The sequence below is a fragment of the Monodon monoceros genome, unplaced genomic scaffold (genome assembly GCF_005190385.1).
Source record: "Monodon monoceros isolate NGI ecotype Baffin Bay Population unplaced genomic scaffold, NGI_Narwhal_1 Super_Scaffold_4, whole genome shotgun sequence".
Taxonomy (NCBI): domain Eukaryota; kingdom Metazoa; phylum Chordata; class Mammalia; order Artiodactyla; family Monodontidae; genus Monodon; species Monodon monoceros.
In genome coordinates, this window is record NW_021703781.1 from 12,401,432 (window position 1) to 12,423,834 (window position 22,403).

The following is a 22,403-nucleotide window of genomic DNA, read 5'->3' on the forward strand; positions in this document are numbered from 1 at the left end:
GCATCATATTTAAAGTATCTGTTGGAGATAACTAAGATATTGAAATATTCTGTTTGTTTTATTTTTTATTACTGGACTCCCCAAACAAATATCCTTCAGATTCACTACCATCTCCAGCGAGCTGATATTGAAAAATACATAATGGCGGACTGTTGCCATGGTAACTCCTCTACAACTACACATTTTCTATGGCAACCCAGGCTCCACGGAATACTAATGAAAACCCATAGCAACAGAGAGTTAAAAAGGTGACGTCTGGAAACCAAAAAGCTCATGTAACATTTATTACAAATGTTATGGATGCCTCTATATATTTAACAAACAATATCGGTGTTCAAAGACATACCAGCTAGAAGATATAAAAGGCATAACTGAAGTATTTTCTGGAAAGAAAAAAACCCTAATGCCTATGGTATTTAAAGGATTCATATCAATGTACTATTAAATGTGAAAATATGTAATTCATATTTTAAAGCACAGAATCATAATTTTTTATACAAATGGATATATTTTCTCAGCTGCATGTCTCACATGCTATATAATGCAAAGTGAGCCCTAGAAGCAACTCAAGACCACTTTGTTTAGATCTTATTCTTTTCCTAGTTCCTATTCTTTTCAAGAGTTCCAGATGCATAACCCTGATCACTTAACCTCTAAAAGCCCCGGGTTCTCTTTTTCAAAAAGAATGTTATATTTAAAGGACATGAAAACCTCTAAGATTCCTATTCTATCAGCTACCAGCAAATAAATGTGCACAAGTCACTTAGTCTGAGTGTCAGTGTCTTATCTGCCTCCTCGTCAATGCCAATTTGCTACAAAATGTGCTAGATATATATGAGCTCTCAGGGAAAAGATTAAGTTTATCATCTCGGCTAAAGAAAAAAGAACTAAAATGTTTCTCTTTATATTTTTATTGAAAAAGGTTGGACTCAATTATAAAGATCCATATAAAAATCCATGCACATTACAAAAAATTCTGACGTACAATTATTCATTGAGCACCTACTATGCTGCCAGTCGTTAGTGTTAGAGCAAAGAACAAGACAGAGGTAGATCCCGACACTCATAAAGCTTATGGTCTAGCAGAAAACATCGGGAAATCAATAAGTAAACAAAGATGACCAAGGATTATGAAAGTGCCACAGAGGAAATAATCAGAGCTAAGCTATGAGAAAGGATTTGGGGGAAGAGATGGGCTAGTGTAGGCCTGTTTGTAGTCAGCCCTCCCAAAGGAAGGAAGAAGGGACTGTGAATTGAGACTTCCAAGATGAGAAGGAGTCAGCCAGGTGGAGGGAAGGACGGTGAAGTAGAGGCGAAAGCCAACAGAAGACCCTGATGTAGGAAAGAGTTGACTGTGTTGACAAAACAGCACAGAGGTCAGTGGGACTGAAGAGCACACAATGGGGACAGAATAAACAATATGAAAACCAAAAGGGGGGCAGGACAATAGTGAGGCCCTGGTAAGAATATAAATGTTGTTACTAGTATAATGGGTCTTACCAGTGGAGGCACATGTATTTATGACCGTTCACAATGGACTGGACAGGGAGACCAGAGAGGAGGCTGCAACGCGCTCCGGGTTAGAGATGATGGTATGGCTTGTCCTGTGGCAGTGGTGATGGCAACAGCAAGAAGTGCACATGGATGAGATGTATTTTGGAGGGAGAGAATGCGGTATTTGCTAATGGATTTAGGAGACAGGGTGAGAGGGAATCAATTTTGACTCCCAAGCTTCTGACACAAACAACTGGGTGGCTGGTGACACCATCTTCTACTACAGGAAACATGAAGGAGTAAACAGGTTTGGGGTAACAGGAAGGGGTAGACAAGAATCAGGGCTTTGTTTTGTACTGATCTGCCCATTAAATATTTTCTGTCTGCAGACATAAATTTCCTTCAACATACTGTTAATACTATTTCATTAATTGGTGCCCATTACTACAAAACTTATACAAATCCAAACACAGACTCTTCTTTTAAAATATACATCAAAATTATACATAAAAAACAAGCAAAACTAAAACAATTTATACATAAAAACTGTAAAATCACCATGTATATCAAAATTATAAAATTAAACTAAACTGTAGTTTAGACTAATAATACCTGTGTGATAATGAAAAAACATAGGGAAGAATATACATCTAAATAAATACACTTTGAAGTAACTCTCTTTTCTGTGGTAAAACTAATACAGAGTCATTGCAGAAATTTTGGAAAAAATAGAAAACTTTAGAGAAAATAACAATGACCTCTAATCCTACCATCCAGAGATAAATTCTGTTAATATTCGGTGATTATAAGACTAATTGTTTATCTTTGTGTGTTTCATTCGCTTTAATAAAGCTACAGAAAACTAAAATTTACATTTCAAAACTGCTTAAATGGACTAAGGGGTAACACCTAGATGCCCAGTTATTATCAAGTGCTTTAAAGTCTAGCACTGGCCACGGGTCTAGTTTCAGACATAAGGATGGAGCAGATCCTTGGAGAGGGTCAAGCCAACCTTCAGCTATATTCGTCTTCCCCACAACCAGTTTCCCACTACCAACTGCCCCCACTTTGAAACTCTGTAGCTACCAAGTTAGGCATTCAGTGAAAATAAGGTGCGCTTTCTTTTTAAAAACACCATTTAAGCTTACTGTTACATCACCTTGTAATTCATACGCTGCACATTCATTTAGATGAAAGCCAAATTGTTCCTACAGCCAGCAAGACGCTGGCCCTTCAACTATGTCTTCAATCTCTTCTAATTTATTTATAAGACAACACTTACATACAGTATTTAAAATTCTATACCACAGTTGAGTAGAGTTCGAGTTCAAAACGTTTGTTTTTTTAAAACTTGAGTATTAACAAAAGGAAGGGAAAATAAAAATTAGAAAAGCATAATGTTTAAGGCAGTATATTTTAGTTTAAGGCTATGCAATGTTGCTTTTTTTTTAGCAGTTTACCGTTTCGTTTTGTTTTTTTTCATATATATATATTTACATCTTTATTGGAGTATAATTGCTTTACAATGGTGTGTTAGTTTCTGCTTTATAACAAAGTGAATCAGTTATACATATATATATGTTCCCATATCTCTTCCCTCTTGCGTCTCCCTCCCTCCCACCCTCCCTATCCCACCCCTCCAGGCGGTCACAAAGCACCGAGCTGATCTCCCCGTGCCATGCGGCTGCCTCCCACTAGCTATCTACCTTACGTTTGGTAGTGTATATATGTCCATGCCTCTCCCTCGCTTTGTCACAACTTACCCTTCTGCCTCCCCATATCCTCAAGTCCATTCTCTAGTAGGTCTGTGTCTTTATTCCTGTCTTACCCCTAGGTTCTTCATGACATTTTTTTTCATAAATTCCATATATATGTGTTAGCATACGGTATCTGTCTTTCTCTTTCCGACTTACTTCACTCTGTATGACAGACTCTAGGTCCATCCACCTCATTACAAATAGCTCAATTTCGTTTCTTTTTATGGCTGAGTAATATTCCATTGTATATATGTGCCACATCTTCTTTATCCATTCATCCGATGATGGACACTTAGGTTGTTTCCATCTCCGGGCTATTGTAAATAGAGCTGCAATGAACATTTGGGTACATGACTCTTTTTTATTTTTAATAGTTTATTTTGCAGTTATCATCTCTAGTATTTCCAGAGAGAATAGTGTTCATAGATTCTACAGTAAGCCCAAATTTTAAAAATTCTAATAAAAATCATGTTTGGAAGTTCAATGTTACTCACATTGGGTTTAATAACAAAAACAAAAAAATAAAATGGGATTTCTACCTAGATTAAATCAAGTTTTAACAGATATGCAAAACAACACATTCAAATACCCTTTAAAAATAATCGTTAGCATGACTAGTGAAAGAACAAAATACAGCAAAGCTTAGGACATTTTATTTCATGCAGTGGCTGCACATTAAACAAATGCTGAAAATTTACTCCAGTAGGTTGAAAAAAAACGTAAGTCATAAAGGCTCCTTTAAGGTTATTTTTAAGCGCTATCCTATGGCTAGGAATAATTTATTTCTAACAATAGATTGTTGGGTTTCTTTTTTTTTTTTTTTCTTTTTTCGGTACGCGGGCCTCTCACCGTTGTGGCCTCTCCCGTTGCGGAGCACAGGCTCCGGATGCGCAGGGCCAGCGGCCATGGCTCACGGGCCCAGCCGCTCCGCGGCATGTGGGATCTTCCCGGACCGGGGCACGAACCCGCGTCCCCTGCACCGGCAGGCGGACTCCCAACCACTGCGCCACCAGGGAAGCCCTGGGTTTCCTTTTTTAAAGCAAACACAATGAATCATTATATAATCAGTTAAAAATAAAAACAAACCAAAAAAACACATCAATGCAAAGGTAACGCTAGGGACTACAGAATTTCAAAGCACGTAAACTTATATAATGGGCATAAACATTTAAGCAAATCTAAACAAAGGCACAGATTCGGATACAATCCAAAACATGGTCATGTCTTGTTGCTTTAAATTTTAGCTGGCCAATCCACTGAAACTGAACGAGGAAAAAGGAACTGAGCTGGGGCGGGGATGGGTGAAGGTGTTTGATTTTCTGGGTGATATTTACAAACATACAACATAGTAAAAAGAGTCATCGGCAGACCACTATCCTACAAATCCACACCACCTGAACTGCTCAAATCTAATTCTCTCTATTTTTTTCCAAACTTTCAAATGTTCATTTGCAGCTGAGTTTAAATGCCTATGCTTTCCACTGATGTCGGCTGTTGTTTCTGCCTAACAAATTTTGCCAATGTCTCCTGCCATAGGGTCAAGTACAAAGTAGAACATACTTTAACACAAGATGGGCAAAGAAATAGGACAGGAGTCTAAAGAAACTTGAATAAACTCTAGCACTTGAATTAAAAAGAAAAGATATCTATCTCAATTATAATACAATCTGCACTGGGTTCAGAACTACTTGAATGGGGAGTGGTTAGCTGCAATTTATTCACTCATTCTGTACAACAAGCTATAAAAAGCTTTACAACTACAGAATAATTTAGAATCTTTGAAATTACTTTGGAAGTTTTTCGCCTGCTATTTCTGTTTGGGTTTTGTTCGGTTGGGCTGAAATTTCTGAAGGCACATGATAATTCAGAAAGAAGGGGGAAACAGAACAAGATTGTCAGCCAAGTATTCCAAAATTCTCCCAGAAACCAACTTGATGATTTACACCCTGAGTAGACAAATCAGCTAGTAAGAAATCTGATTGTTTGAATAGTAAAGTTTTCTCACAATCTTGGGAGCTCAGGCATTTCTAATACCTTATTAACCTAGGGGTTACATCTCAGGCACAACTCTCCACTCTACTCCACACCTCCAGATACAGTCTTGGTGGAAAGACCTCTCATCATTCAAAGACTTCCTCAGATTCTGCATCTGCTTTCCTTGTAATGTGAATAAACTCCAGTAACTTGAGTCCCAGCACAAATCACATTAAAACTGTAAAAACAGAAAACATACCTATGAGAAAAATCTGTGAAAGTGGATAGCACAGCTAGGAATATAACAACCTAGGACCACTCTTTTAAGGACTGGTGGACCTAACCTCATCAAAAGTTTCTGGAGATTAGATCACTCCCTAACACCATACACAAAAATAAGCTCAAAATGGATTAAAGACCTAAATGTAAAGCCAGACACTATAAAACTCTTAGAGGAAAACATAGGCAGAACACTCTATGACATCAATCACAGCAAGGTCCTTTTTGACCTACCTCCTAGAGAAATGGAAATAAAAACAAAAATAAACAAATGGGACCTAATGAAACTTAAAAGCTCTTGCACAGCAAAGAAAACCATAAACAAGACCAAAAGACAACCCTCAGAATGGGAGAAAATATTTGCAAATGAAGCAACTGACAAAGGATTAATCTCCAAAATTTACAAGCAGCTCATGCAGCTCAATAACAAAAAAACAAACAACCCAATCCAAAAATGGGCAGAAGACCTAAATAGACATTTCTCCAAAGAGGACATACAGACTGCCAACAAACACATGAAAGAATGCTCAACATCATTAATCATTAGAGAAATGCAAATCAAAACTACAATGAGATATCATCTCACACCAGTCAGAATGGCCATCATCAAAAAATCTAGAAACAATAAATGCTGGAGAGGGTGTGGAGAAAAGGGAACACTCTTGCACTGCTGGTGGGAATGTGAATTGGTACAGCCACTATGGAGAACAGTATGGAGGTTCCTTAAAAAACTACAAACAGAACTACCATATGACCCAGCAATCCCACTACTGGGCATATACCCTGAGAAAACCATAATTCAAAAAGAGTCATGTACCAAAATGTTCATTGCAGCTCTATTTACAATAGCCCGGAGATGGAAACAACCTAAGTGTCCATCATCGGATGAATGGATAAAGAAGATGTGGCATATATATACAATGGAATATTACTCAGCCATAAAAAGAAACAAAATTGAGCTATTTGTAATGAGGTGGATGGGCCTAGAGTCTGTCATACAGAGTGAAGTAAGTCAGAAAGAGAAAGACAGATACCGTATGCTAACACATATATATGGAATTTAAGAAAACAAAAATGTCATGAACAACCTAGGGGTAAGACAGGAATAAAGACACAGACCTACTAGAGAATGGACTTGAGGATATGGGGAGGGGGAAGGGTAAGCTGTGACAAAGCGAGAGAGTGGCATGGACACATACACACTACCAAACGTAAAATAGATAGTTAGTGGGAAGCAGCCACATAGCACGGGGAGATCAGCTCGGTGCTTTGTGACCACCTAGAGGGGTGGGATAGGGAGGGTGGGAGGGAGGGAGATGCAAGTGGGAAGAAATATGGGAACATATGTATATGTATAACTGATTCACTTTGTTATAAAGCAGAAACTAGCACACCATTGTAAAGCAATTATACTCCAATAAAGATGTAAAAAAAAAAAAAAAAGTTTCTGAACACCATATCAGTTTCTAACTGACTTCATACCAGTGGCTCCAAATCATTCATAGGACATTCTAAATATGCTCTCTACACAAGCAGTCTCTAAATTACTATGAGGCATTTGCCCAAAACTCAAGCATAATCTGTAATAGGACTCAAAATGTTCTTAGTTATTAAAAAATTATTATAGTTTATGCCCAAAATAGCACAAAAAAGCCTATTTAAGCCAAAAATAACTGAAGTACCAGATTAATAGTACTTTAAAGAAAAATTATAATACACAGAGAGCCTTTTTTTTTCTCATCTCACATTGTAAGACAGTAAAAGCCTTAGAATTATGGCAGAAGTAGAAATGGAAAGAGGCCACAAATGTTTACAACCAGGACAGCTATTCTGATTTTAACCCTTGTAATTGGAGGTCTCTTAAGGAAGTATTTGACACCTGTTTAAGAACTTTAACTATATTACTAGTGAAACATCTTAAGTTTAAATACCTGCTATGCATCTAAGATAAATGAAAAGTAACCCAATCTATTTTGTTCAGAAATTAAGTTGACACATCATGGTGAGCAGATAATTAATTAAAAAATTAGAATTGTGTTTATTAAAGGTCTTTTGTCATCTGGAAACTTAGATCATTACAGAATATAGCTAAATGCTGCTTTTAGTATAAAACACAAATTTAATTTCTATACCCACGACGAAGGAATTTGGTTTTGATTCCTTTAAAAGCCTTTTAAACTTTTTTTAACCCTTGTTTATATATTCAAAGCTTAGGACTAGAAGAGAATGTAAAAGTCATTTCATTAATCAAGAAGAAGAGGCCCAAAGAGCTAAGTGACTCGACCAAGATCATACAATCTATTAGTCACTCAACAGGCTGGAAACTAGGCCTATCTCCAAAGTCCCAGTGCAACTCTGTTGTTGACAGTTTTCCACGGCCTCCTTTTTGTGCGATGGCTAAACTTTGCTTAAAGTACATTTGTTTTATAGGACAAAATACCAATGGTTTGTCTTTGTTCTAATGAGGCAGACAGTGACGATAAGACTGAGTTAGTAAGAACTGGCCCAGAGAGAACATGCACGCAGGATAAAGAGCAGATTGCATGCTCAGCTCAAGGATGGCAGGTAGGACAGCTCCAGGCAGGGCCATGCCTGCACAGAGTGGGTTGTATGCTGTTTAGAAGACAAGAAAGAATCAAGCCTATTGAATTGACAAGAGCAGAGAAGGCCTCAACCTGTTCTCTAAAGAAACAAACAACAAAAAAAAGGGTCGCTGCAGTATTTAGATGCTGGTGTTAACTCGCAGATGAAATAGGGCTCATGGTACAAAAAGACTTTGGCAACCTCTATAAGGAGTAAGAAAAACAAAGCCAATGGTAACAAGTTGAATTTGACTACATATAAGCATTCCAGTACACCCATGAAATGTGTAAGATTGGATTGTGTGTTTCACTAGCTCAAGGCCATACAGAGCCCTTCAGTATCTGCTTTCTGCCTCCAAATTCTACTTTATTTCCTACTACATTCACACTCCAAACACACCCTTGGTACCAGCAAAACTACTGAGTGACTATGCTATGCTGTTCATACTTCAGCCACCTTAAGTGTCCTATTAACACTTCTAACATTTTCTTCTGTGACCTTATTACAAACTGCTTATCCTCAAATATTTAATGAAGACGTGTGAAGTTTTCTTAGGCGGAGTTTGTCTTCTCCTTTCAAAATCTGTCATACTCTGGTAATGGGTTTACCATCTCTCTCCACCACTCACCTATGAGCCCTCTGGGGAAAGAGGCTGTACTTTATCCTCCTGGCAATAGACTCCACACTGTAATGGCATTCAATATGTGCTCCTTCGAAGAATAAAATAGGTTGTGCTGTTAAGGCTGCGGCAAAATGAGCGCTCTCATACAATGCCAATGGAAAATCGGTGCAATCTTTCCAGAGAGTACCTAGCAGTACATTTGTAGGGTGTTAACACTCTCAAATCTCTCAACCCAATAACCCCACTTCAATAAATATATCACAGGGCCCGCTGGCTTAAACCCCAGCCCCGCGGCGCAGAGGGCGTTGATGCCGGTACCAACACTAGGCCACGCGGGGGCTCCGGAGCGCGACATGGAGGGGCCGGCCTAGCTGGGGCCCATGGCCCTATGCCTTCTGGCTGCGACGCCGGTCCTGCGCACAATGCGGAGCCGCAGCTGCCAGGCGGTGGGCGCCTGAGGGGCCGGGAGGCAAGCCGGGGCCCCCAGGCGGGAGTGGGCATCATGTCCGCAGCCAGCGTCCCCGAGGCCGCACTCGGGCCATGATCACTCGGTGAAGCTGCGCCAGGACAGCGCGGCCGACTCCTTCTCGCGCTCTGAGGACCTGTGCGCGCTGCAGGGCTCGGTGCCTCTGCCCGCCGTGCGCGCTTCCCTGCGGGAGGGCCTGCTGGACTTCAACGCTGACCGCCTCCGCGGGGTGGCCTGGGCGCCGCTCCTGAGCACCCTCTGCCCCTGATCTGTATCCAGAGCTTCTTCCAGCCACAGCTTGTTGAGACAGATTCTTTTCCCATACAGCTTGTTACAGGATATGGAGTAGAGTTCCCTGTGCTATGCAATCACAGAATCTTCGAAGGGAAAGTTCAGGGATCTGGGGTTCACACCATCTGTTATCTCTTCTTCAAGGACAGTTCAACTCATCCCCTGGTGAAGAGAAGTCGGATTATTCTTTGCATCCCATTCAGGTGTTCTGACAGAAATAAAGTTTACAGAAGTTGTGTTCCTGCGATAAGAAATAAAGATGTGACCTTCCAGTTGTGTAAAGCTCATAAATGCTGTGTAAGTGCTTCGGGTGCGCTAAGGAACCTGGAGCTAAGTGGGCTAGTTCTGAGAGAGAGAGACTTAACTCTGTTAACAAAGGTCCGTCAGAATTTCCTGTGACTGTGACAGTAAAGAGTCCTTCCTCCTCAGAAATCGAAGAGGTCGATGATTCCTCAGAAAGTGTTCAGGAAGAGCCAGAGAAAATCCGTTTGAAACAAGGAGCATTGCCGGGACAGAGTTATCACTTGAAAGCTAGAGAGAAGATTATTTTTCAAACGGAAGCCTGATTGCAACATGGCACAGCTTGTGTGAGGGTTCTGTTTTCCCCTCCCATCTGCATTGTATCCCCTTGAATGGTTTCTTAAGCTTAGACCAAGGTGAATGGTGGACATTTCAACTCTAAGAAATAAAAATCAAAACATGTCGTTAGTAAAAAAAAAAAAGGAAAGAAAGAAATATATCACAAAGACATAACTGGATATAAAAAAGCAAAGGTTCATATTCAAGGATGTTTAACACAGTCTTCTTTGAAATGGTAGAAAACCGGAAATAGGTTTAATATCCTAAAATTTTTAAATTTCTGCTTCCACCCTTATAGGATTAACTGCTATAGAAATTTTCTTTCTGCTCATAAACTGGACAAAATATGTGAAAAAATGTTTTTCAGACATTGGAAAATAAGCAGTGCTGAAATATGATCCCCTAGTGAAGGCAGAAAGTGAGTTCAGCCCTACAATTGCTCCAACACATTCTCTGGGGGTACTTTTGGGCCACAGAACAGGAAGAGAGATCTCAAACATAGCACAGCAGACTTACTAGGTGGAGAAAACAGACAGCTAGAATTTGAGACGAATTACAAGAGAGGAAGGAGCTGCACAGAAGGCTCTGGAGATGTGCAAAAGGTTCACTAAATCATTAATGACTACAGATCTGTACATGTATGGGGTGTAATTTCATGAGGTAGAGAAATGAACCAATAGATTAAAAAATTCCTAGAGCTTACACAGGGCCGGAAATAGCTCATGCCCCTACCAGCCAGAGTGGAGAGACCATGTAATACATGGAGCATTGGGTAGAGTCCTCAGGAGGATAACACCTTAGTAGGTGGGGCTAAATTAGCTCAAGAAGAAAGGCTACTCTGGACCCACCCTAACGAAGGTTAACAACAGCCTCAAAAGATTAAACTGACCTGCAAGCTATTTAACTGCATGACAGAACAAATGGATCAACCATTTTTAAAGGAATACAGCAAAATCCAACACTTAACACTGTGAAACCCTTGATGTCTGGTATCTAATCAAAAATTAGCAGGCATGCAAAGAAGCAGAAAAATACGACCCATTAACAGGAAAAAAAAGTCAATCAATAGAAACCGACCCAGAAATAACAGAGATGACAGAATTAGCAGACAAAAATGTTAACAAAGCTATTATAAGTGTTATTAATATTGTCAAGGACGTAAGGGAAAAGATAACCAAAACAGAGAAATGGTAAAATACATAAAGGCCGGATGGAATTTATACAGATGAATTTATACAAAATATGCTGGAGGACTTCTGGAGTCAAAAATATGCTAGATGAGACTGACAGCAAATCAGACATTGCAGAAGAAAAGACAAATGAATATAAAGTTAGAACTGGAAATTATCCAAAATAAAGCACAGATGGAAAAACATTGAAAAATTGAACAGAGCATCAGTGACCAGTAGAACCATATCAAGTAGTCTAGCATATGTGTAATTGGAGTCTCAGGGTAAAGGGAAATTAGCCTAAACTAATTTGAGTGTGGTTTCTGCCACAGCAAACCACAGAACCCTGACTAATACAAAATAAAACAAAAAAATGCAAAAGAAAAATTCAACTAACTTCTGTTTTGCTTATCTGTATTTTTCGTTTGAGAAAACAGTAATGAATGTAAGATGATTTCCCTTTTCTTGGTTTTGTCTATGCTCATCACACTGGCAGTGGATTATTATTTTTTTTTGAAGTTTGACTTGCAACACACTGTTGGTCCCAGGTATACAACGTAATGATTCAATATTTCTATACATTACAAAATGATCACCACAATAAGTCTAGTTATCAGCTGTCACCACACAAAGATATTACAATATTATTGACTATATTTATTCCCCATGCTGTACATTTCATCACTGTGACTCATTTATTTTGTAACTGAAAGTTTGTACCTCTTAAACTTTCTCACTTATTTCACTCATCCCCCCACATTCCTCCCCTCTAGCGACCACTGGCAACCACCTGTTTGTTCTCTGTATCTCTATTTCTGTTGTATTCTGTTTGTTCATTTGTTTTGTTTTCTTAAATTCCACATATAAGTGAAATCATATGGTATTTGTCTTTTTCTCTCTGACTTAGTTCATTTAGCATAATACCCTCTAGGTCCATCCATGTTCTTGCAAATGGCAAGATTTCATTTTTTTGTATGACTAATATTCCATTGTGTGTGTGTGCACATACACACACACACACCACACACACACAACATCTTCTTTAATCATCTATCAATGGACATTTAAGTTGCTTCCATTATCTTGGCTATTGTAAACAACACTACAATGAACATCAGGGTGCATAAATCTTCCTGAATTAGTGCTTTTGTTTTCTTTAGAAAATGCCCAGAAGTGGAACTGCTAGATCATATGATAGTTCTATTTCTAATTTTTCAGGAACCTCCATTATTTTCCATAATGGCTGCACCAATTTATCAATACATTCCTAGTAACAGTGCATGAAGATTCCCATTTCTCCACATCCTTGCCAACACTTGTTATTTATTGTCTTTTTGATAATAGCCATTCTGACAGATGTGAGGTTTGTGGATCTGATTTGCATTTTCCTGATAATTAGTAATGCTGAGCATATTTTCATCTGCCTATTGGTCATCTGTATGTCTTCTTTGGAAAAATGTCTATTTGGGTCATCTGCCCATTTTTCAGTTGAGTTGCTTGTCTGTTTGTTTGTTAGATGTTGAGTTGTATGAATTCTTTGTATATTTTGGATATTAACCTCTTATCAGATATGTCATTTGCAAGTATCTTCTCCCATTCAATAGGTGACCTTTTCATTTTGCTAATAGTTGCCTTTGCAGTACGAGAGCTTCTTAGTTTGATATAGTCTCATTCGTTTATTTTTGCTTTTGTTTCCTTTGTCTGAGGAGACATATCCAAAAAAATATTGCTAAGGCTAATGTCAAAGAGTGTTCTGTCTATGCTTTCTTTTAGGAGCTTTACAGTTTCAGGTCTTATATTTAAGTATTTAATCCATTTTGAGTTTATTTTTGTATATGGTGTGAGAAAGTAGTCCATCAACTTGATTCTTTTGCATGTAGCTTTCCAGTTTTTCCAACACCATTTATTGAAGAGGCTATCTTTTCCCCATTGTTTTTCTTACCTCCTTTGTTGTAAATTAATTGACCATATAAAGTATGAGTTCATTTCTGGGCTCTCTATTCTGGTCCACTGATCTATGTGTCTGTTTTTGTGCCAGTACCATACTGTTTTGATGACTATAACTTTGTAGTATAGTTTGAAAACAGGGCACATGATACCTCCAGCTTTGTTCTTCTTTCTCGAGGTTGCTTTGGCTACTCAGGGTCTTTTGTGTTCCCATAAAAAATTTAGAATTCTTTTTTCTAGTTCTATGAAAAATGCCATTGGTTTTTGATAGAGATTACATTGAATCGGTAGACTGCCTTGGGTATTATGTTCACTTTAACAATATTAATTCTTGTAATCCATGAACACAGAAAATCTTTCCATTTGTCTGTGTTGTCTTCAATTTATTTCATCAATATCATACAATTTTCCAAGTACAGGTTTTTTTTACCTCCTTCGTTATATTTATTGCTAGGTACTTTATTCTTCTTGATGTGATTGTAAATGGGTTGTTTTCTTACTTTCTCTTTCTGATAGTTCATTGTTAATGTACAGAAACACAACAGACTTCTGTATATTAATTTTATATGCTAAAACTTTACTAAATTCATTTATTGGTTCTATTAGTTTTTTGCTGATATCCTTAGTTTTCTATATATAGTATTATGTGATCTGCAAATAGTAACAGTTTTACTTCTTCCTTTCCAACATGGATTCCTTTTATTGCTTTTCCTTGTCCGATTCCTGTGGCTAGGACTTCGAATACTATGTTGAATAAAAGTGCTGAGAGTGGGCATCCTTATCTTGTTCCTGATCTTAGAGGAAATGCTTTCAGCTCTTCATCATTGAGTATGATGTTAGCTGTGGGCTTGTCATATAAGACGGCATGGCTATTCTCTTGATAGAAGATCCCAGAAAAAATAAACCACCTCTATGATATACACAACAGCATTAAACCTAAGGAGAACATGGTATACCACAAAACCAAAAAACAACAATAAGAACAAGGTAGATTGTTCCAAATGTTATTTCACCATTTAAAATATATCTCTACTCATTTGTTAAAATGCTTTCATGTAGCATGAAACAAGATTTCTTAACTTCCATTATAAAGCCATGAATATTTTTTCCTTCAAGTTATACAGATTTCTAAGTAAATAAATATGCCCCTAATAGGAAGCAGAATGTTTTAAATTATTCTCTGAACCAAATGAAGGAACAACTCTCTTTAAATGTACTATATTTCTCTAATATGGAAAAAAATGTAGCAGAGATTAAGCTAATCACCATCAGAATAGAGTTCTTAATCACTGCAGCTTGGTTTATGGGACTGGTTACACTATTCTTGGCAAATAATTATCCTCCAGGTACACACTGATCCTCTTCATGCATCCCCTTCCTTTTCTCCTACATTTGATAATGAAGGAGATAGTGTACCTTACAGAAAAGTATAACTGTGTGTAGTGTAGCAGGGAGGTATTCAATACTTACTATGCAGACAGATGATTCTAAAATCAATAAGAAAAGCTATCCAAGGATGTTGAGTGAGAAGGAAGAATGCTCTCAGATTGAGGCCTGAACTAGATACATTCAGTTTAAAAAAAAATGATGAGTCATTGCTGCTCTTCTTTGGTGTTCAAATTTAGACATTAAAAGTTAGGTATATTTTTAGAAGTAATTGTCCACCTACAAGGACTAATTGATTAGGACTAAATGTTATTTACTTTAAAAATGATGGGGCCTTTATACAAATATCTTAATGCCTTTCTCATTTAATTTTAGAATATGTCTGGAAATGTGGGCTAGGATGTATATAATTCTCATATATCCTAACTTAAGTAAAACAAAACAAAAAATTTCTCCTAATGAGGTTTTCTTTTTTGCTTTCTGGATGCCCAGCGTTTGAAATTCTCTTTTGTCATCTAATTGACATTGTCCATAGTTATCAGCTACTACCAAAAAAGCCAAAAGAAAATAAAAGTTTGTGGTACATATTCCATAAAAATTATCACCTTTTAATAAATAAAAAAACTAAGCTACTTCTTAAAAAATACACTGGGTTCTAAAAACTTCAATTTGACATGCATAATTTTGAGTAAATTTCTAGTAACAATATTCTTAACAAAGTTATTGGTCTAATAAATTGATATATAATCTATAACAATGAAAAACCGGGCTTCCCTGGTGGCTCAGTGGTTAAGAATCTGTCTGCCAATGCAGGGGACACAGGTTCAGGCCCTGGCCCAGGAAGATCCCACATGCCGTGGAGCACCTGGGCCTGTGCTCCACAACTACCGAGCCTGCACTCTAGAGCCCGCGAGCCACAACTACTGGAGCCCGTGTGCCACAACTACTGAAGTGCGTGCGCCTAGAGCCCGTGCTCCGCAACAAGTGAAGCCACCGCAATTAGAAGCCCGCACACCGCAACAAAGAGTAGCCCCCGCTCAACGCAACTAGAGAAAGCCGGCACACAGCAACAAAGACCCAACACAGCCAAAAATAAAAATAAATAATAAATAAAATTAAACAACAACAACAAAAAACAATGAAAAGCTAAGCTTTAGAAATTGAGAATAAAATGTTCTAAAATTCCTGAGGTATTTATTAAATGCAGCTTATCCTATGTTTATACCAGCCTAGTCTGTTCCAGGAATTTTGCTAAGACAACAGAGAACCAGGTAGTAACAGCTTACAGTCTAGGAAGGAACATATGACAATATAAAATTTTATTTAACTGGAATTGTGATGAAGGCTCTGAAATAAAAGCCAAATGAAATGAGAACTTGTCACAGGAGGAGGCCCTGAGGTGGCCTGTGAGAGACAGGGAAGGAGTCCTTGAGGAGGAGACATTTAAACTGAGATAGGCCTGGGGCCCCTGAAAGAGAACCAGGCAGAGAGAACTGCTGCAAGCTCTGCAGGCAGGTAGCAGAGGGCGTTCCTGGAAATGGAAAAAACAGCTACTGGGTCTGGAGCGCCCTGAGTGGAGGAGAAGGGCGCAGGCTTGAGCTAAAAATGTAGGTCGGTTAGAATAGACACTGCAGCGGTAAGGATTTGACAGTCGTTCTTCAGGGCAATGGAGAGCTTTGGGAGTGATCTCACTAACAGAAGTGAGGCTGCTTTTGAAAAACTGTCTCTGGAGAGATGCAGAGACGGGATTGGCGGAAAGTGAGTCTGGACATTAGAGAGCCCGTTAAGAGACCTAGGTGCAAAGGGGGGCATGGCTGGGGGGAGCCACTGTGATGGAGAGAGAGAGAAGCTGGTGGCACGATGGGGGACCTGAGAGAAAGGTGTCACAGATGACAGTGACCTGAGGGACTTACACATTTAGCTCAGACAGGAGAAGAGAAGGAATTTCATGAATGCTGAGCAGCTGCTCCTAGAAAAGGAAAGATGGAGGAGATGGGGTAGAAGCAGAACAAGGAAGGCTTAGATGTTAAAGCAGAACAAGGAAGGCTTAGATGTTAAAGTTTCTAACATGAAATTCTATCATGCAGCATGGTCACAGAGCTACATTTGTGTGTGTTGCACGCATGTGTGTGTCTTTACAGACCATATAGGAATTTACAGGACTATAGTTTGAATAGAAAGCATAACAACAGGGGATTCCCCTGGCAGTCCAGTGGTTAAGATTCCACACTTCCACTGCGCAGGTTCGATCCTTGGTCAGGGAACTAAGATTCCACGTGCCTCACAGTGCGGCCAAATAAATAAATAAATAAGACATTTGAATCACTTTTGAGCTAAAACGCTCACGATCAAGTAGTTGAGCAATTATGTGCCTTGCACTGTGCTAAGCATCGTGGAAAGAAGAGAGAAAAGTTATAGCATGTTATCCCTAACCGCAGGATGCTGGCTATCTCGTAGGCAGTTACTAAGCCTAAAATGATGCAAATACAGATTGTAAGCAGGGAAGAAATTGCTTGCTCGGAACTCACTTAAAAGGTATTTGGTTGTTGATTAAAATGTAGCTTTCTAAGTGAAATACGAAGTCCTCTTGCCTCAATAGTGCCAAATTGCAGCTGAAATAATGTCTTTTGCCGAGTTTCATTTCAAGTGCAATGCCACGCTGCCATCTACTGGCTGCTCCTTAAATTTTCTTTGAAAGTTTTTTTTAGTTATATATCTCTGGACAACACCATTGACTATGAACTGGGACAGTAAAATATCTGACAAATGTCATATAAAGTTTAAACATAATATAAATACTTAGATGTTATTTTAAAAATCTCAATTTTAATAAATTTTTGGATTCATACTGCCTAAAAATAGTAAAAAAAAAACTGTTGTGATGAAGTTTTACAGCATATACTGTGTAGACTCTTAAAAGGGAGGAAAAATTGTCTTTACTACTGCTCATAATGATAACCAAATTACGGTATAATGATAAATGATAAAAATAACAAATTAGAGGATAAAAATATGTCAAGCTTATTATATATCATAGAATAAAGGAAAACCTTTCCCCTTTAACTGAAAACAGATTTTAGAAATTTAAAAGAAAGAAACAAATCGTATGCCTTTGGGGAAAAGCTCCTTAAAATCTTGCGGGGAGAAGTACCACTTCTGCCCTTCTTCCCACATTAGATACACTCTGATCCACCTATCTCCAAGCTCTGCCTGTTCCCACATCCTCCAGCCCAGGAGAATTTGCTAATCTAATTGGCCAAAGCCCAGGGCAATCAGCCTACCAGGCCAGGTCAGTGTACCTTAAGAAGGTATAAACCCATCCTCTCATGTCTCTTTTCTTGGTTCTGTGCATCAGAGTGTGTGATAGCACTCAGTGTTCTTCTTGGGAACTGGACATCATTCCTGGCTAACTTTCTATGCAGAACCACTTGACTTCACTGGTCCTAAGACACAGATTCAAGCCACTCCAACACAGCCTCCTGGTTATTAAGAGATGGCATTTTGCTTCTCAGATTGCCATTTTCCTGGTCTATGCTTGTCCCAGGAACTCCACAAGAAGGGAGAACAGAGAGCAAGCCGGGATTTGGGCATTGATGAGCCCTGCCATATGCCAAATACCACCCATATCACCACCAACCTCTAACACATAGATTTTAAAATGCAAAGTTACAGTTACACAAGAGGAGTAAGTTCCAGAGATCTGCTGTACAACACACTGCCTATAGCCTGTAGTTCACAAGAAGATACTGCACACTTTGAAATTTGTTAATTTTTATATCTCATGTTAGGTGTTCTTATCAGGAAAGAAGGGAAGGAAGGAAGGGAGGGAGGGAGGGAGGGCAAAAACAAAACAACAACAAAAGACACAAAGAAACTTTTGAAGTTGATGGACATGTTTATTACCTGGATTGTAGTCACAGTAACACATGTTTACATATGTCCAAACTCACCAAATTATATATGTTAATTATGTGCATTTTGTATACCTATTATACATCAATAAGGCTGGAAAAAGTACACTGTCTCTACCTTTTAACAGTGTACTTATTTTACCATAGTAATCGTCTAACATACTAAAGCATAGATAACAATATTATATTAATATTATATATTAATAAAATAATAATGAAATACCAAGGATAAGAAGAAATATAAAAATTCAACAAAGTCAATGAATTGCTTCAAAATTGACAGTATCTATTGTGAAATCAATTCAGCTCAATACGTTTTTGGTACACACCTTTGAACCCTAAAACTAGTTCTCCGGATTGTTAGGATTTTGTTCTCCGGATTTTCTTTAAAGCAGAGGTTTTCCAGCTATAAGCTACAAAGCCCTAGGAGACCCCTGAGGGTGACTTCAGGGGGGGTTTCTAGCCCCGCCATCCGAGCTTCAGCCTGAACAACTCTCATTCATATGTTTTCATGCTGTTTTATGTTTTATCTGTCACCTTCCATGTAAGATTTCCTGAGTTATTCACAAATATTCCATTTCTCTTCCTTCTAGGTTTACAATAGGATTGCATCTCCCTTTTCTCTTTGAAGTTAGGTGTGGCCATAGGACTTGTTTTCCCCAATGAAATGTGTCACCTCCAGGTGGAAGCTTTGAGGGACAGTTCATGATCTGATACCTTTTCCCTCCTTTCCTGCACAGGAGCACATGTGCAGTTGAAGAGCCCATCAGCCAGGGAACCTGAGTGTCTAGAATGAGCAAAAATTCAATTCCCATTGGACAGAAACTAGGAGCAAAAAATCAACTTTGGTGGATAAAGCCAATGAGATCTTGGGGTTTTGTTACCATGGTGCAGCCTATCCTTCTGATTGTTACGACTGCTAAACAGTTTCCTAAGTTATGAATGTATGAGCTTAGATCAAGCATTTTAGACCTTTCTTTCTCTTTCCTAACATAAACATTTAAAGCTATAACTTTCCCTCTAAGGACTACGAGGGCTCCATCTAGCATAAGTTTTTTTCTAATTCTGATATGTTGATTTTTATTGTTTAACTCAAAATATTTCCAATTTTCTTTTTCGATTTCTTGACTCATGAATATTTTGCAGCGAGGTACTTAATTTCCAGATATTTGGGGCCTTCTTAGATGTTTCATTATTGTTGATTTTTAATTTAACTCCACTGTGGTCAGAGAACATATTCTGTTAAGTTTTGAATCTTTTGAAATCTACTGAAGCAAGTTTTATAGTCCAGTATATGGTCTACTTGGGGAAGATTCTATATGCACTTGAAAATAATGAGTATTCTGCAGTTGTTGGATACTGTGTTCCACAAATATCAATTAGATTAAGATGGCTTTGAATGTTGTTTGGATCTTCTATATCCTTACTGATTTTTTTCGTCTGGTTATATCAGTTACTAGAGATGTGTTTCCAACTATGATGTATCTATTTCTCCCTTCAGTCCTGTCATTTCTGACTTCATGTATTATGAAACTCTATTATTAGACACACATACACTTACAACTGTTACACCTACCTATTGTACCGACCATTTAGTCACTATGAGATATTCCTCCTAACCGCTAACACTGCTTCTTGTTTTCAAGTCTACAGCCACTCCAACTTTCTTTGGCTTACTGTTTGCATTGTACATCATTTACCAGACATATCCTACTATGATAACTGTGTATTTCTATTAAATATGCATCTTGTGGTTCAAGGATGCAGTCTTGAGGGGGGAAGGTGTTGCTGAGACCATCTGGATGGGATACACGACTGAACTGCATAAAGGCCTCTATAAACTGCTGAGATTCTGGCGGGTGGATGCCAAGATCTATTTGGTTTGTGGCACCCAAGAAAAGCCTCGTAGATTCCCTTGCATGTTGTCAAACCTGCCTCCTACCCATCTGGAGTGGCTGCCTCCTTCTTCCATCTCTCCATGTCCTCCGTGTATTTGGCAAGTTTCAAATTTTATACAGGAAGCTCCCAAAGTTTCTAACCCCTGGGCCACGGCTAGTAGAAGATTCTCTGCTTCTGGCAGGTCCTCCGTAACATGCAGCTGGGCCTATGAAATGCAATGGCCAACTGTTCCTAAAACCTCCAAAGGACCGTCTCCTAGAGAAGCCATGTGGCTGGCAGGGTCTTGGTGCTCCGGCCAGTGTCAGGCCTGAGCCTCTGAGGTGGGAGAGCCGAGTTTAGGACATTGGTCCACCAGAGACCTCCCAGCCCCACGTAATATCAAACGGCGGGAGGCCCCCCCCCAGAGATCTACGTCTCAATGCTAAGACCCAGCTCCACCCAATGGCCAGAAAGCTCCAGGGCTGGACACCCCATGCCAAACAACTAGCAAGACAGGAACACAGCCCCACCCATTAGCGGAGAGGCTGCCTAAAATCATACCAAGTTCACAGACACCCGAAAACACACCACTGGACACGGCCCTGCCCACCAGAAAGACAAGATCCAGTCTCATCCACCAGAACACAGGCACCAGTCCCCTCCACCAGGAAGCCTACACAACCCACTGAATGAACCATACCCACTGGGGGCAGACACCAAAAACAATGGAAACTACAAACCTGCAGGCTATGAAAAGGAGACCCCAAACACAGTAAGTTAAGCAAAATGAGAAGACAGAGAAATATGGAGCAGATAAAGGAGAAAGGTAAAAACCCACCAGACCAAACAAATGAGGAGGAAATAGGCAGTCTACCTGAAAAAGAATTCAGAGTAATGATAGTAAAGATGATCCAAAATCTTAGAAATAGAATGGAGAAAATACAAGAAATATTTAATAAGGACCTAGAAGAACTAAAGAGCAAACAAACAATGATGAACAACATCACTGAAATTAAAAAGTGAAATGAAATTTAAAATGAAATTTAAAATTCTCTAGAAGGAATCAAGAGAAGAATAACAGAGGCAGAAGAACGGATAAGTGACCTGAAAGATACAATACAGGAAATAACTACTGCAGAGCAGAATAAAGAAAAAAGAAAAGTATTGAGGACAGCCTCAGAGACCTCTGGGACAACATTAAACACACCAACATTGGAATTATAGGGGTCCCTCGAGAGGAACCAAGATGGCGGACTAGAAGGATGTGCTCTCACTCCCTCTTGCGAGAACACCAGAATCACAACTACCTGCTGGACAATCATCGACAGGAAGACACTGGAACTCACCAAAAAAGATACCCCACATCCAAAGACAAAGGAGAAGCCACAGTGAGACGGTAGGAGGGGCACAATCACAGTAAAATCAAATCCCATAACTGCTGGGTGGGTGACTCACAGACTGGAGAAGACTTATACCACAGAGGTCCACCCACTGGAGTGAAGGTTCTGAGCCCCACATCAGGCTTCCCAACCTGGGGGTCCAGCAACGGGAGAAGGAACTCCTAGAGAATCAGACTTTAAAGGCTACTTGGATTTGATTGCAGGACTTCGACAAAAGTGGGGGAAACAGAGACTCCACTCTTGGATGGCACACACAAAGTAGCGTGTGCATCAGGACCCAGGGGAAGGAGCAGTGACCCAAGGGGAGACTGAAGCAGACCTACCTGCCAGTGTTGGAGGGTCTCCTGCAGATGTGGGGGGGGGGGTGAGTGGGGGTTGTGGCTCACTGCGGGGACAAGGACACTGCAGAAGTTCTGGGAAGTACTCCTTGGCGTGAGCCCTCCCAGAGTCTGTCATTAGCCCCACCAAAGAGCCCAGGTAGGCTCCAGTGTTGGGTTACCTCAGGCCAAACAACGAACAGGGAGGGAACCAAGCCTCTCCCATCAACAGTCAAGTGGATTAAAGATTTACTGAGCTCTTCCCACCAGAGCAACAGTAAGCTCTACCCACCAACACTCCCTCCCATCAAGCCTCTTAGACAGCCTCATCCACCAGAGGCAGAGAGCAG

At 39.4% G+C, this 22,403-nt stretch overlaps 1 protein-coding gene across 2 annotated transcripts in view; it reads right to left on the minus strand.

Moving 5' to 3' along the window:
* The window catches only part of ANK3 (ankyrin 3), a 677,213-nt gene that overhangs the window by 578,622 nt on the left and 76,188 nt on the right, over window positions 1-22,403 (minus strand). The gene's annotated exons all lie outside the window — the stretch shown is intronic.